At 43.2% G+C, this 16,324-nt stretch overlaps 1 protein-coding gene and 1 long non-coding RNA gene across 6 annotated transcripts in view; one reads left to right on the forward strand and one right to left on the reverse strand.

The window, feature by feature from the left end:
* KCNG1 (potassium voltage-gated channel modifier subfamily G member 1) overlaps positions 1-7,135 on the reverse strand; it is a 25,947-nt gene extending 18,812 nt beyond the window's left edge. The window contains exon 1 of one of the 5 annotated variants that reach the window (XM_020984221.2): positions 7,065-7,135. The gene's annotated coding sequence lies outside the window, so the exon portion shown is untranslated. The other 4 variants (XM_020984219.2, XM_020984217.2, XM_020984220.2 and 1 more) reach the window with 4 other exon arrangements.
* Positions 7,136-7,199: 64 nt separating this feature from the next.
* Positions 7,200-11,775, forward strand: LOC110206665 (uncharacterized). The gene is made up of 3 exons (XR_002323992.2): positions 7,200-7,288; positions 10,533-10,649; positions 10,877-11,775. It is a non-coding gene; the product is annotated as an uncharacterized LOC110206665 (long non-coding RNA).
* Positions 11,776-16,324: the final 4,549 nt, after the last annotated feature.

Here is a 16,324-nt window from a genome sequence, read left to right on the forward strand (position 1 = left end):
GTACCAAATTTAATTGTCATCTACTAAGGCAAGGGGATATGGAATAAGTTCTGATAGCAATGAAAGGATCCTGGCATTAACTGGTACCTAGGCCATTAACTAAAGGTGTAGTAGGGTGGGAGGTAACATGATGCAATACAAAGAACACTGGCCCTGAGTCAGGGGGCCTGGGTTCAAATCTCTCTAACGTTTATTAACTATGATACCTTGTTTAAGTCACTTAACCTGTTTAAGACTTAGTTTAAGGAAAACAAAAGTGTTGGCCCCTGAGGGCCCTTACAGGTCTATGGTCCTGACTTTATGCCTTCCTCTCTCTGTCTTTATCTTTCTGAAGTGATGAATAGACAGTTTGACTATTCTAGTCGTTAGAGACTCCCATGTATCAATCTATGAAAGTCAAGATATTAATCTTCCAAAGTGGGGTCCAGGGTAAATGGATGAGGATACTGCCTTTCAAAGAATACATGAGAAAAGAATCCAGCTTTGATTCAGACAGAAAGAAGTGAGGTTTTCTGTTCCACTGCCCCTAGCTCAATGCTGGCAAATATACACAACAAACCCACTCTGATTATAATAGGCACAACCTTGAAGACATAGCCAAGCTATATTAGTACTCCTCTCTACTCTAGTTCTAGTAGGGAATCCAGAGCAGCTAGGTAGCGCAGTGGCTAGAGTACTGGGCTGAGAATGAGTAACACTCATCTTCATAAATTCAAATCCAGCCTCGGAAACTTACTATAGCTGTGTGGTCCTGTGCAAGTCACTGTTTATCTCAGTTTCCTCATCTGTAAAATGAGCTGCAGAAGGAAATGGCAAACCACTCCAGTATCTTTTCCAAGAAAACCCCAAATGGGGTCATGAAGATTCTACCAGGACTGGAACAACAAAGAGAGTTCAAGGGAATGTGAGGCGTCATCAAAGAAGCTGGGGATAGGTCTGTATCATTCCTCCCTTTACTCCACATCTGCTGTGATATGGTTCTGTTTCCAAAGACAGAAGGTAGTCACATCCAGCTGAGAAACAATCTTTGCCAAAGCCCCTACTTTTCTCACCAAAAGATCATTCTTTTCTCCTGTTGTCCCTAATACTACCACACTCTAACCGCTTAAAATTTAAAATGACAAGCCTGTGAAGGTGGGAGGAAGAAGAAGAGTATTTATATATGTGTGGATGGATATGTAACAAAAGCTCACACTTACATAGGACTTTGAGACTTATGAGATTATCTTATCTTGGGCCCTACATCAACAATGTAAGATAATCCATCTGTCTGCTATCATTATCATTATTGATAGATGAGGAAAACAAGGCACAGAAAATGAAATGACTTGCCCAAGGTCACATAGCTAAGTGGAGAGTGACTACCTTGTGATGTGTCACCAATTGGAGTATTTTTTTGGAAAAAATTGTCAGTTCATCTTTCTTAAATTGCCTTTTTTCCCCCTTAAATTTGTGTGATGTGACGGAAATTACCGTTGGGTTTTGAGTTGGGAGTTATTGTTCACATCTGTGTAACTCTTCGTGACCCTCCCTATTTGAGGTTTTCTTGGCAAAGATACTAGCGTGTTTTGTCATTTCCTTCTCCAGCTCATTTTACAGATGAGGAACTGAGGCAAACAGGGTTAAGTGCCTTGCTCAAGGTCACACAGCCAGTCAATGTCTGAGGCCAGATTTGAACTCAGGAAGATGAGTCTTTTTTACTCCAGGTCTGGCACTCTATCACACTGTGCCACCTTGCACAGTTGAGTTGGGAAAACTCTTCAAATCCTAGTTCTGATATTGTCTGTGTGACCCTGCGCAAGTTATGGGACCTCTCTTATCCTTAGTTTCTTCATCTGTCAGATGGATATAATAATCCTTATACTACCTGTCTAAGGGTTGTGGGTTTTTTTGTTTGTTTTGTTTTGTTTTTTGGTAGAGAAAGCACTTTGTGAACTGTAAGACTCCACAGAAAAGTGGGCTAAAAAACCTTATTTAGCTACTTTATTATGGCACAGAGGGGAGGCAGCATGAGGTAGTAGAAAGAATAATTGGATTTGGAGTCAAAAGGTCAGAGTTTGGGTCTTAGCTTTGACATTTGTTAGTTGTATGACTTTAGGCAAGTAATTTCCCCACTCTGGGCCTCATCTGTAAAGTGAGGGGGTCAGACTGGCTGCTCTCTGAGGGCCCTCTGAACTCTAAATCCTGTGATCCTGTGTCAATGATACTGGCTCCTCAAGGTTCCCTCTTGGAAGAATGCAAATTCTAGTAGCTCCTATGAAGCTAGAAGCAGGGTAGCTAGGTGGTGCAGTGGTTACAGGACCAGGCCTGGAGTCAGGAAGACTCCTCTTCCTGAGCTCAAATCTGGTCTCATACTTACTTGCCGTGTGACTCTAGACAAGTCACTGTTAGCCTCAGTTTCCTCATTTGTAAAATGAGCCGGAAAAGGAAATGGCAAACCACTCCAGTATTTTTGCCAAGACCCAAGAAGAGCCAGACGTGACTGCACAACAACAGTGTTGAGCTAGAAAGGCTCAGAGTACAAGCCCAGTAGTGGCATTCTAGTCTACGATAAGTCTCAAAGAGAGCAGAATGACTCATCACCAGAAGGGTGGCCAGGGGCATGCTGTTTTTCAGCCACAGAAAGTCATGAAGATTGTCTCCAAAGGTGTGGTCAAAGCAGGGGGCTCTGATAGCAGTGAAATCACAGATGTTTAAAGTATATTCATAGAGGTGTGTATAGTAGCTTTAATTTTATGTATCTTCTAAAATGGTACTTTTCTGTTATGTATTTCCCATCCTTGGGGGAAACCATCCACTATAACTGATGAGGCACTAAGATGGAATGAATTCATAGTTCCTATACATACATTTGTGAGCTTTAGGAAATGCAGGATGACAGAAACTCACAATGAAACAGTACTTTAAAGTTTACAGAATGATTTCCCCACAAGAATCCTGGAAGGTAGGTAGTACATTACTAGTGTCATTTTCCAAATGAGGAAATTGAGGCTCAGAGACATCAAGTGACTTATCCAAGGTCACAGGTTTTCATGTACAGTATTCTTGCTGAATGGTGTCTAGAATGGGAATATGGACCTGGAGATATGTACAAGGGAAGAGATCAACATGTCTTTTGGGGATCAGAAGGTTAAATCCCTTCCTCCCTAGCCAATCCTTTTCCAGTGATCCCCTGCTCCATTTTTTCTTTGGTTCTTTGCATATATCTATTGCCTTTCCTAGCCTTTTAATACAAATCCTCTGCCTAGAGCCTGTCTGCTTGGGGCAGGGAATTTTAATTGGTAGCCAGATGGTCACCTTCAGTGACTGCCTATTACCTCTAGGATAAACTCCTCTATGCCTCCAGCCTATCTTTCCTTTCATGTACTTTATATTCCAAATGAATTAATCAATAAGCATGAATAAGTATGAGAGGCATTGTGCTAGGTGCTGGTAATCAAATAAGAAAGTCACTTTCCTCAGGGGACTTGTATTCTTAGTGAGGAGACAACAACACACACACACATTCCAAATATATACAAAATGATTGTAAGGTAGTTTTTTTTTCTTTTTTTGAGGGAATATCCCCTAGCTGCTGTGGGAGTGGGAGAGAAACCATAATGGTCTTCATTAAGGATTATCAGCTAAGAGGCAGCTGGGTATCACAATGGATAGAGCACTGAGCCAGGAGTCAGGAAGACCTGAGTTCAAATCCAGCCCTCAGACACTGGATCTTTGGCTGTGTGATCCTGAGCAAGTCATGTAATTTCCATCTATCTCAGTTTCCTCATTTGTAAAATAATTCTGAGGATGAAGAAAGATAATATTTGTAAAGAGTTTTGTGAACTTTAAAGTATTATATAAATGCCAGCCATTATTATTAGCTCCTTGAATTCTGAAGTTCCATTTTCTAGTACATGTCTGTAGTGCCAGGAATGTTTCTCTCTTATCTCTACTGTTTGCATTTCTTTTCTTCCTTCATGTCTTATTCAGATACCACCTTCTTTGATTTCCTCCTCCCACTCCATTTTGTTAAGCTTCTATCCTTCTCCTGTTGTTAGAATGTAAGCTCCTTGAGGGCAAGACCTATTTCATCTTAGTCTAAGTGTCTTAGCACTCAGCACAGTGCCTGGCACAAAATTAAGTGCTTGATAAATGCTTGTTGGTTGCTTCATTGATTCAAATCAGCTTGTATTTATTTCTCTGTTTATCAGTTTTATTTCCTGTAGAACATGGCTTGAGGTCAGGGACTATTTCATTTTTTTTTTAATCCCCAGTGTCTAGCACAGAGCCTCAAATATAGTAGGTCCTTTGTTTAATTGCATTCCATTGATATCATGTGTCTTTTAAGTCTTAAATCCTTCCTCCCAAACTACTCCAGATTTATTCAAGTTCAATCTTACTTAAAGTGTGTGCTATCTTGATTTGAATTCTCTTTCATGATAAATCTTTCCCCCATATTTCTGATTTTCCTCACCTAACAATAAAGAGATAGATGCACACCAGATCAAGGCTTATTCTTTTCCTACATCTCTTTTAAGACCACCCTTCTTTCTCCCACTTCCTCTCCCGGTGCAGTCATCTCTGTGGGACTAACTCAGGGAAACAACAACAGTTTTTTGAACTTGGATTTAGCGTAAGGGGAAGCCCCAAATTCACACCACAGCTGCTCACCATGAAAGCCATCCTATTGAAATCTTTCATACCATATTCAACATAGACTCAAGGACTATCAGAGCCTGAAGAGATCTTGTTAGTTAGCTAATCCAACTCCCCCATTTTACAGACTAGGAAACTGCTGTTCACAGGAGGGTGTGTCTAAGGTTACACAGTCAATGACAGACCTAGTACTATAATCCTAGGTCTTCTGAACTCTCACTTCTGTGTTGTTTTTGTTATCCATGCATTAGTATTCAATTTATATTATGAAAGGCTTTTCAGACTTTGTCTTTTCCACCAAGGCTTTCAATAAATACTTTAATTCAGCAAGCACACAGTGAGTACCTATATGTTGTACAAGGCTCTGGAGATAGTACAGAGACAAAAGTGAAAACAACTCTTGCTTACAAGGAGCCTGCATTTTCCTAGGGGTACAAGACATACACAGATAAGTCAATTGCGTATGATTTCTATTTACAAAATTCATAGAATTTTTTGAGGGTGGGTGGGTCTAAAACAAGATGGTTTAAAGTAGATTTTAAATTCTATTCTTTTAGGAGTGGACGAAATCTTTAATTCATAAACGTTTGCCCAGATCTGCAGACTTGGCGACTGCCTAACAGTTGCCTACGCCTTCCTCACAACTACGTGAAGCTGCCCTCAAACCCTTACTTACATACGACCTTTTTCCTGGAGCAGGGCACTGTCTGAACTGAGAAATCTCTGGCAACAGTTAAGATAGGGGTGACTTCCTGCTATTCCATTGTTTATCTCTTCTACAATAACTGTGCTAACAACTGCAGCTTTTCTCCCACCCTGAAAGGGAGCCCTTTGCTAGACAATTCACATCCCTTCTCTGGGCTTCAGCTTCCTAATCTGTAAAATAAGGAGGTTACACTAGGTGATCTCTAAGACCCATTTGAGTCCTAATACCTTTTGCTCGAAGGTCCCTTCCAGTTCTGACATTTTATGTAGGTCCCTTTCAGCACCAACATCGTATGATTCTAAGTTTCCCAAAGTAGCCTCTAGCAAACCAAATCAGCTCCACTGCGCTCAGCTCCCTCACCTCTCCCCCAGTGAGGATGGTAGTCTTTCCATCTTCCGGGGGGAAATAAACTCCCAGGAGGAAAGGTTCTCTCAAAGTTGGGGGAGGAAATATGCCTTCATTTTCTGGAAATCTCGATGGAAAGACCCCATTTTACCCAGCAGGTAAACAGACAAGAACGTTGGGTAAAAACACAACAGCCAACTTAAATCTAAACCACACGAAAGGACGGTGGGATCATTTTTGCAGGAACTAGAATCCCAACATCAGAGGAAAGACTGCTAACCCCAGGGTCAACCGTAAAAATACAATGGAAAACAACCTTGAAAGGGAAGGATCCATCAATAAATGTGCACAAAGATGAATACCTCTGGACAGGCTAATAGCTTTGCCACGCGAGGTAGAGAAGATACGAACGGGAGAGCAGGTGGTCAACGCTCAAAGTTCAAACCATACGTTCCTTTTTCTCTCTGGCCACTCTTGAACGCGGCAGCCTCCAATTTCAGACGCCTGGGGGGGAGGGGTGTCACCAAACCTATGGTTTTCCCACCTTCATCCCAATTCCCCAGTGCTGAGTTCTAAATAATCTTGATCCGGGGCAATCAGATATTGTGAGATTAAGGTCCAGAAGGCCAGATGTGAAGACTGGGGGACGCGGTCAGACGTCTGGACCACCCTCCTTTTCCCTCCCCTGGTCTTGGGAAGAGCTTCTTACCCGCGGGAAAACTTTCCCGGCTTAAGCTCGGCACAGGAGAAGGAGGAGGTGAATAGGAGGGCTCTCAGCTTCTTCCCTGAGAGGCTCCAGCCACGGCGGGCGTGGTCACCGGGAGGCAGCCGGTGCCCCTTCCCTGCCCCGCTAGCCTCACCCCTCTTGGTTCTGCTCTGCTCCGGGCTCGGCTCTGCACTGCTCTGGGAGGGAGCCGCAGCTCCAGGCGTGGAGGCACGCTTGGGGGTTGGAGGGAGGAGGAGAGGGAGGGGGAAAAGAGGCTGGGTGCTGAACGCTGGGAGAGGAGGGAGGGAGGGAGTGTTTGAGGGGGCAGCGCCTAGGGACCAGAGCTTGTCCTACTCCCAGGGCCCTGACGCTCGGACTGCCGGGCTGCTTCAGCCCTCCCAGCACGTGCTCACACCTGCGTGGGCTCCTGGCAAGCGTCCCAGGGCTCCTTCACCACCACCCTCTTCCGCTGCCCCCACCCCCATCCCCAGCAGTGCGGGATGCGCGTAGGCATGCAGACCCACCCGCTCCCTAGCTCCCGGCTCCTGGCTCCTAACTCCTAGCTTCTAGCTCTCAGGATGTGACACTGACCCCAGCCCCCCGGAGCGTTCCAAGAGTGCGGGACCGCTTCCCAGATCCCTGGCCGGAGCACGGCTCCAGTCGCTTTACCGCGGGTCCCCGTCCTGGACAGGTCTCCTCCCCGGGAAACTGTTGCTTTGCTCACTGCCGCTGGCTCAGCTTAGGCGCTGCTGCTGCTGCTCAGCGTCAAGTTGTTAGGGGTGAGGAGTGGAGACAGTGAGTGCTGGGACTTGGTAGGAGCCTGAGGATCAGCGCTTTTCCGGCTTCTCTCCGCCGACCCCGCAGAGAGCGAGCTGGAGCTGGGCGCTGGGGAGGTGAGAAATCACGGGGCCACCTGAAGGGTGTGTGTTTCCCCTCCTCCCCTCCCCATCTTTCTCTCTCTTCCTTCCTCTCTTTTCTCCTCCCTCATCTTCTCCCTCCTTCTTCCTCTCCTCTACCACTTCTCACCTTTTCCTCTGCTCTCTCCTCCCTCCCATCTTTTTTCTCCCTTCCTCCTCTGTTCTTCCTCCCTCCTCTTGCCTCCTCCTCTTTTTCCGTCTTTTTATTCTTTTTCTCCCTCCTCTTTCCCGCTCCTTTGCCTTACCCCATCCTTTGCTTAGCCTTCTCTCAGCCTCTTCATCTTTTCCCATGCTCTTTTCCGCCTTTCTCCTTTCCCTCCCCCCTTCTCCACTCCCCCTTTTCTTCTCTCCTCCTTCCTCTTTCCTCCTGCTCTTTCCCTTCCCCCTCTTCCTCCTGCCTTCTCTCCTGTCTTCTTTCCTTCCTTGTCCCACTCTTCCTTCCTATCCTGTCTTCTTCCCTCTACTCAGTATCTTCCCAGCCTTCTTTTTCCTCCCTCTCCCTTCCTCCAGCCTCCTTCCTCCTTTTCTTTTGATTCATCCTCTCTCTCGTTTCTCCTTCTGCATCCCCCACCCTTCCCCTTCTTCATCCTTTCCGCCTTCTTTCACTCCCTCTATTTTACCTTTCCTCCTCATTCTTCCTCACTGTTCCCAATACTCTTCCTTCCCTCACTTCCCCTCCAGTATTCTCCTCTGCCTTCTATCTTCATCCTCTTCCCTTTTCTTCCTTCTCTCTTTCCTCTCCTATAGATTCCCCTCCTCCCTGTTGTACTTCCTCCACTTTCTTTTCCCCATTATCTCGTCTTCCCTACTCTCCCTCTACCCATTTTCCTCTCCCTTCTCCCATTGTTTACTTACTCTCTCTTCCTCTTCTACCACCTCCCCTCCTTTCTTTTGTCTCTTCTCTTTCCTTCCCCTACCCTTCCAATCCTACCTTCCTCTCATCCTTCCATTTTCTTCTCTTTCTTTCCCCTTTCTCTCTTCCTCCTTCCACTTTTCTCCTTTCCCCTCCTCTTTCCCTTTCCCCTATTCTTTCTTTTCTTCTTCTCCTTCCTCTTTCTTTCCCTTCTTCCTGCCTTATTCTTTCCCCCATTTGATCCCTTCACCTGCAATCTCTTCTCATTCCCCTCTTCCCCTTTCTTTCTTCTTTTCCTCCTTCTCCTACCTACTAATCCTCCCTCCTTCCCCACCTACCATTTTCCTTCTTCCCCTCCTTCCTTTCTCTTTCATTCCTTCATTCTTTTCCTTTGCTCAAAAAGCAAAAACAGAAAAAGATCCAGAAAATTTTTTTTTGAAAAATGAATGCTTGGCATAATGTTTTTGCATCTATTGGAGACCTGGAAAGAAGGTTTTTCAGCAACCAGCAGAGAGTTTCTTTTTGTGCCTACACAAAATAAAGTCATTGATTATCTGTGTGACCTTGGGCATTTCATCTTACCTCTTTGGGATTCAGTTTCTTCATTAGTAAAATGAAAGGGTTGGACTAAATAATGTTTATCCATTCCAGCCCCACTATTCTGTGTTCAAGGGGACGTAGATTTTGAGTTGTGTCAGACCTTACAGATCATCTTGTCCAACCACCTTCTTTTATAGAACCTCAAGGAGGTGAAATGACTTGCTTTCTTTCAAAATGAAGGGATCGTATAATCCAAAAAATTCCTTCTAGATCTAAAATTCTAGAATTTTTTTGAGGTTAGGGATGCAATGGGCTTAATGTCTAGGAAGTTCAATTATTACCCTAGAACAGCTTTTGCTAAAAATGGAACATAAAATAAGGAAATGAACACTGAGCCTACACGGCATGGTTATTGTTTGTGACTTTCAGTGAGTCATTTAACTACAATGAGTCTCAGTTTCCTCAGCTGTAAAATGGATATAATAATATTTGCACTATTTATCTCATAGCTAGGTTGTGAAGCAAACACTTTGTGAAATGTGAAGCACTATATAAATGAACCATTAATGATAAATGACAGTATGTAGTAAACTCATTAAATAATTGTCACTGTAAATGTACTCCCTTCCCATAACATAATTCAGATGGGCAGAACCAAATACATATCTTAGAGTTTATACTTCCCTCTCAAAAAGTTTTACATACTAGGATATTATTTAGAAGTGTAGTATTCTTTTTTTTTTAAGGCAATTGGGGTTAAGTGACTTGCCCAGCATCACACAGCTAGTAAGTGTCAAGTGTTTGGTTTGAGGCTGGATTTGAAGTCAGGTCTTCCTGTCTCCAGGGCCAGTACTCTATCTATCACGCCACGTAGCTGCCCCAAAGTGTAGGATTCTTAACCTTTTCTGTGTAACATAGACCCCTTTAGGGGCATCTTGGTGGTAAAGTGGATAGAGCACTAGGCCTGGAGTTATTCCTAAGTTCAAATCTGGCCTTGAACATTTGCTAGTTGTGTGACCCTACACAAGTCACTTAACCTTGTTTGCCTCAGTTCCTCATCGTACAATGAGCTGGAGAAGAAAATGGCAAATCACTCCAATATCTGCCAAGAAATCCTTGAATGGGGTCACAAAGAGCCAGAAAGGACTGAAAACAACTGAAGAACAATAGACCCCTTTGGCAGTCTGGTAAAACCAACGTTCCCTGTCTCAGAAAACTGTTTTAAAAATGGATTAAATAAAATACATAGGATTACAAAGTCAGACAAAAGTCAATGAAAATAAAGATATAATTTTTTCATATCCAGGTTCACGGAACCCCTGAAATCTATCCCATGGGCTTTAGGTTAAGAACCTATGGAGACAGCATATATGAAAGTGATTTGAATATTGTAATGAGGACCCTGTAAAGGCAAAGTCTTAGTTGCTGATCCCTCGGGAAATACCTTAAAACTGCTTTAACAATCAGACCTGTTTCAAAGTATATTGGGATTGACTCTGGGGAGGGCGAGGGAGGACCGCTTCAAACTTTAGAGCTGTAGCAGGGGGAATTTCTGATAGAGAGTGATTGGTCTAAAACTAGATGATTTCTGAGGCCCTTTCCAACTCTTGACAGTCTACAATCCATCTTCTCTCATCCCATGCTTCTCTGGAGTAACAAGACACAGCTTAGTGGCCCTGGAGAAGTCATTTCCCCTTTCTGAAGCTCAGTTTCCTCATCTGTTGCCTCATTTTAATAGTGAGCCTTGAGTTTTCCTTTTACCCACGCCACTCTTGTTTGGAGTTCCTTACCTTCCCTGATTTCCAGTGGTTTTGTTTTTTTCCCCAGAAATGCAGTTCCTGTTTGAGACGAGGACATTTGAAAAGTTTTTCATGGGGTGCTGCTTCCCAGGAAAACACTGGATCCAAGGATCCAAGGATCCTGCCTTCAGTTTCCCTCAGCCTGGTATGATGTGAGATCTTAACAGATTCTTCCTGAAGAGAGTGCTACAGTGTTATACTTTAGACCCAAACTCTAGCCTGCAGTGCTCCTGTTCTGTCCTTGGTAATTCTCAATTTTCCCTAAAGACTCTCTGGTTTTGCTTTAGTCAAGCTAGTCTTACAATCTCTACCTTCCCCCGGACCCAGGTTCATTCCTGACTCTGTGCCTTTGCTTTCACTCTTCCCTTGCAGGATACAGAATCCCAGTTGTGGCAAGAGACCCCAGAGGACATTCTTGTCTGAACAAGAATCTTCTCTATTTCTTTCCCGATAAGTGGTTGCCTAGCTCCTGCTTGAAGACCTCCAGGCCCAGGAGACTTGTTACCTATTGAGACAGTTCATTTGACTTTTGCCTTTGTCTTTTTCCTTCCCCTCTGCCTGTCTAAATGTATGATCTTTTGAGGCCTAGACCAGGTCTCACTTCTCCCATGACATCTTGCCTGACTGCTCCAGGCCTTTCTAATATCTCCTTTTCCTGTACTCCTACTACTTTGTACTCCTACTACCTTTTTCCTGTAGTCCTACTACCTTGTACTTCCTACTGCATTGCACAGTATAAGCACTAAGTTATGTCCTACCCTATGTTGTTTTCTAATGGTTTCACTTATGTTAGTCTTTTTCCCCCTTAAACAGACTACAAGCTTTTTGAAAGGAAATACGTAGTACTTTTTTTCCCCATCTCTCCCTCTTGCTCCTCTCCCTGCCTAATCTGATGCCAAGCACAGGTCTAGGTACATAGTACTTAGTCATAATTACAGAGTACTTATTAGTACTAAATTGTAATATAGTGGAATGCCAGAGAACATAGAATGTTAGAACAGGACAAGACCTTTGAGATCATCTGGCCTAACTTCCTGATTTTACAGATGGGGATACTGAAGCCCAGAAGAGAAAATGATTTGCTCAAAGTTAAATAGCTAAGTAGCAGTGGAACAGGAAGTAGAATCTAGGGCTTTTATTTCCTACCCCCAATGCCTCAGGAGAATGTAAGCTCCTGAAGAAAGAAGCAATATTTCATCTTTGTATCTCTGGAGTCTAGAATAGTGTCTTGCACACAGTAGGGGCTAATAAATACTTGTATTAAATTGTCAGATGCTCTTTTTGTTATACAACGCTGTCTCCAACTCATTTTTCTTGATCAATGTTAAATCATATCAACACAGTTTGATCCCAGAATCCCTCTCTCCCTTTGACCTTTTCAGGTCTTTATAGATATCATGTTCGTAATAAACCATTAAGCAACACCTCTTCTCTCTTCAGTGGACCTCTGTCTTCCCTCAGGGGATCCATGCTGAAATCTAGCCTTGGAGTGCTATCCTGGGAAGGTTTAGTGCTGTGTTCCTTGAACAAAACTTACAAAAACAAACTATGGTGCTTGACCATAGATTTGGCTTCTAGGCAATAAATGTAGCTAGCTGTAGTAAGTCATAAACAAGTCTGCTAAATTGTGAAGAAGAGAGAGGGAGCTGCCATGCCAAGTAATAAAAGATTCATTATCTTTGATACTGTGTACAAAATACTGTAGGTGCTAGGAACATACAAAGTTCAGGTACCCCCTATCCTCGAGGAGTTTATAATTCAGGTAACTGGCACTTTAAGAGTACTTGCTGAATGTTGACAATAGGGAAATCATAACAAGGGGTAGCAATGTGTCCATTTGGATGAAAAGAAAGGCTGAATTCAGGATCTCCTTCTTCTTACCAGTAAGACTTGGAGTTGTTTTTGTCCCCTCACTTTTCTGGGCTCTTCATTTTGCTCCTCCTTCAAGTGAGTGAGTGAGTGAGTGTGTGTGTGTGTGTGTGTGTGTGTGTGTGTGTGTGTGTGTGTAAGGGAGGGGTTAGACTAAATGATTTGTATGGTTTCATATAGTTGTAAATTATGTGACCCCTGTGATTTTTTTTGATCCTTCAAGTGTCACATGTTGACAAATGGTATCCCCTCTGCCCCAGATGGAGAAGAAATGCTTCTATTCTTTGCTCTAATCCCTGAAAATAACGATATTTCTACCTCCTGCCAGTCCTTTGTTGAATTCCAGGCTTTCATTTCTTGGCACCAGGCTAATGCTCTCCAGGCCAGTGGGGCTGCCATTCGTGAGGGCTGGTTTTGATTTAGAGACAGGAAGAAAGAGATCAATTATAGTGTGCTCAAAATGAACAGGGCAAACAGCTCTTGGATCAGTCCCTTCAAGGATCTGCTTTGCTGAGGACCCAGACCTGATCTAGCTCTGAGCTCCTAGCCACAATGCACCACTTGGAGAATTAGCATTGCTGCAGTGGAAGATTTTCTGTCCCCTCAGTCATGACTTTGCATTGCTTCTGGGCTGCTTTCCCTATTATTTCATTCTGATTGGAAGCCTGGTTTGCCCTCCTCTGCCTGCCATTTATTTCCATTTGTTTCCAGAGGAGAGTGAAGATGGTAGGCCCTGTAGCTGCTGACAGCCAGACTGCATCCTTTCAGCTTCTAGCACTCTATACTCCTCCACACCTCCACACAGAGACAGACTTGAGGCCTGATAGCATCTTCCTTTCCTAGCAACAGAGAACTCTCCCAAGCTGAGCCTTTGGGACATCAGCTAAACAGTTAGAATGAGTCCTTTTCCCCCGGTGCTGTTTTAACTTGTTTGGGCCTGCCCTTCTACAGATAGGCTTTCTCACTCCCTTTTTCTGAATAACAATTTGGCAAATTCATTAATCATTTATTACCTATGAAGTCTTATACTGGATACTGGGGGAAGAGAGAAAGTTTTAACTGAATTGCAGTCCAAAACCTCAAGAATCTTACAGTTTAGTAGGTTGGGATAAGACATCGATACAGATAACTCCACACTGGGGTAATGGGAAAACCCTAAACTGGGGGTCAGTCCTTAGCTGGATTCTAAAGGCAGTAGGTGGCTCCATAGTGCACAGAGTGCTGGCCCTGGAATCAGGAAGACCCAACTTCATGAGTTCAAAACTAGCACCAGGAACTTACTAGCTGTGTGACCCTGGGCAAGTCATTTAATTCTGTTTACCCCAGTTTCCTTATCTGCAAAATGAGCTGGAGAAGGAAATGGCAAGCCTACTCCAGTTTCTGTCAAGAGAATCCCAAATGGAGTCACGAACAGTTGTACACAACTGAACAACTGGATGCTAATTTGCCTTGGGCAAGTCTCTAGGTCTCAGGTGTCTTCTCTGTAAAGATGTTGGACCAGAGAATCTATGAGGTAGCTCTGAATACTTACTTACCTAGTCACTCATTCATGCCAAACAAATTTCTTAGGTGTGTGCAGAGCACAGGTCACTGCTGTCATGGAACTTACTCTTAGAAAGGAGATTAAAAAACAACAACAACAACACTAAAGGCAACTGAATACACAACAAAATAGAAAAATGCACCAGAGATGCACAAAACAAAGTGCTATGTGGCATCAAGAGGAAAACTTCCTGGAGCAGGTAGCATTTAATTTCAGCTTTAAAGAATTGGTAGTGATTTAACCACTGGAGAAAGGACAAAGCAAACACTGTACTAAGAAACAAGAAAGTATAGGGCAAAACAAAGAATTGTCTTTTTTGGCTGGAGCTTAGAGTGAGTAGAGTGAGAATGAGTAGGTAGCAGGGATGAGCCTGGAAAGGCAATAATAACAAACTTCTACAATTATATCCTTCCTTACAGTTTTCAAAGTGCTTCTACCCATATGTTCTCATGTAAGTCTTACAATAACCCTGTGAGAAGGATAAGGCATAGGCACATTTTCCCTGTTTTATAGAGAAGAAGACTATCCTACCCAGTCATACAAATAGTTAGCAGCAGAGCTGGAATTAGAATCTGCTCCAGTACCTCATCCTGGGACTAGTTATAGTTAGTGATTTTCTTTCCTCGTTTTGGAACCCTCAGTAAATGTATCCAATGATATCAAGGGGTCTCATGAAATTTTTAAAAGGTCCTCAAAAAAAAAACTCAGACTCACTTCAGTTTTCAAAAAGTCCACATATAATACACAACATTTTTAAGAGAAGGAGATGTCAAAACCTCCCAAAGATGGTGGCATCTCAGGGTTCTACTAGCCCTCTCAGGCTGCTAGTCTGAATAGTAGGACTTGAAGCCTAGTGATTGGGCAGGTGAGAGCCACTTTGGTTTCCCCAGAACCAGGGTAAGCTGGAGCCATGTCAATATAGAAAACAGTGTGAGTCCAGATAATTAATTGGTTCACTTGATCAGTAAAGATGGCTAATTCTTATCATTGCCCAAAATGATTATTTTTGGAGGTGCCCAAGTTGTTTAGTTGAACCTATGTTAACTCAGGGCTGCTAGGAGGTGCAGTGGACAGAGTGCCAGGTCTGGAGTCAGGAAGACCTAAATTCAAATGTGGCCTCAGATACTAGCTGTGTGACCTTGGGAAAGTCACTTAAAGCTGTTTGCCTCAATTTCCTCAATCTGTAAAATGGACTGGAGAAGGAAATGCAAACCACTCCAGTGTCTTTGCCAAGAAAACCCAAATGGAATCACAGAGTCAGACATCACTGAAAAGCCACTAAAAATGGCAAAAAAGTTAACATGATGATTACCAGTTGTCTACTTTGTGCTGTATATACTCATCTGTTGTGTCTGTCTCTTGAACCTGGGATCCAAAGACAGAAGGAAGAAGCTATTGAACAGGAGGCAGCTTGATCTAATGTAAAGAGCTTTGGACCAGAAGACCTTTATCTGAGCCTTACTTCTGTTTCTAGCCACGAGAATCCTGGCCCTTCTTTGGGTATCAGTTTTCCCGACTGTGGTATCCACCCACATTTATATAGCCCTGATTTTAAGGTTTGGAAAATGCTTTCCACATGACCATCCTGTGGGAGAGGTAATGTATGTAACAGTAGCCCCAGTTTTTTGATGGAAAAAAAACTGAAGTTGAGAGGCAAAATGATTCGCATAGAACATACAAGCAGGGTTTTCAGCCATCTCTTTACCATGTTGTCTACACTTCTGTCATCATCTCATTTTCTCTCTCTACACCCCCTATAAATTCTTGGATTCCACTGCTGAGTCCCTTAATTATGATAGGTTGTCTCATCTTACCTCAAACTGGACCTCCATGCCACTTCCTGCCCATATCCTCATCATATTGTCTACACTCTCACATCATCCTCATCTTCCCCTCCTGCATCCTTATTTCAACCTCAGACTTTGACTTTGGCTCCCTGACTCTGAGTTGTTGTCTAATCTTGCCTGCAACCAGGCCTCCACACCACTTCCATGCTCATCTATCACTTACCTCCCCGCCTTGATGTCCCCTTTCTATGTGTTTTCTTCTTTCTTTAGCTCCTTGATGTCAAGGACTCCTTTGCTCTTTCTATTTATATCGCTGGTATTTAGCACAGTGCTTGGCACATCGTAAGCACTTAAATGCTTTGTCAGTTGTCTGTCTATCTAGTATCAAACTCGAATCCAGGTTTTCTTGCAATTTTCTGAGATCTTTTCTCAAGTACAGGGATTCATAACCCGGATTCATAACAGACCCATGAGGGTCTGCAGATAGATTTTAGGGGGTCCATCAACTTGGGTAAGAAAAAAAGAAATATTTTCACTAACCTTTGGTTTCCTTGGTAATCCTATGTATTTCATTTTATCTATTTAGAAACATTATTTTGAGAAAGAATATAGACTTCACAG

This window comes from Phascolarctos cinereus, unplaced genomic scaffold, assembly GCF_003287225.1.
Source record: "Phascolarctos cinereus isolate Bilbo 61053 unplaced genomic scaffold, phaCin_HiC Scaffold_2;HRSCAF=192, whole genome shotgun sequence".
Classification (NCBI taxonomy): domain Eukaryota; kingdom Metazoa; phylum Chordata; class Mammalia; order Diprotodontia; family Phascolarctidae; genus Phascolarctos; species Phascolarctos cinereus.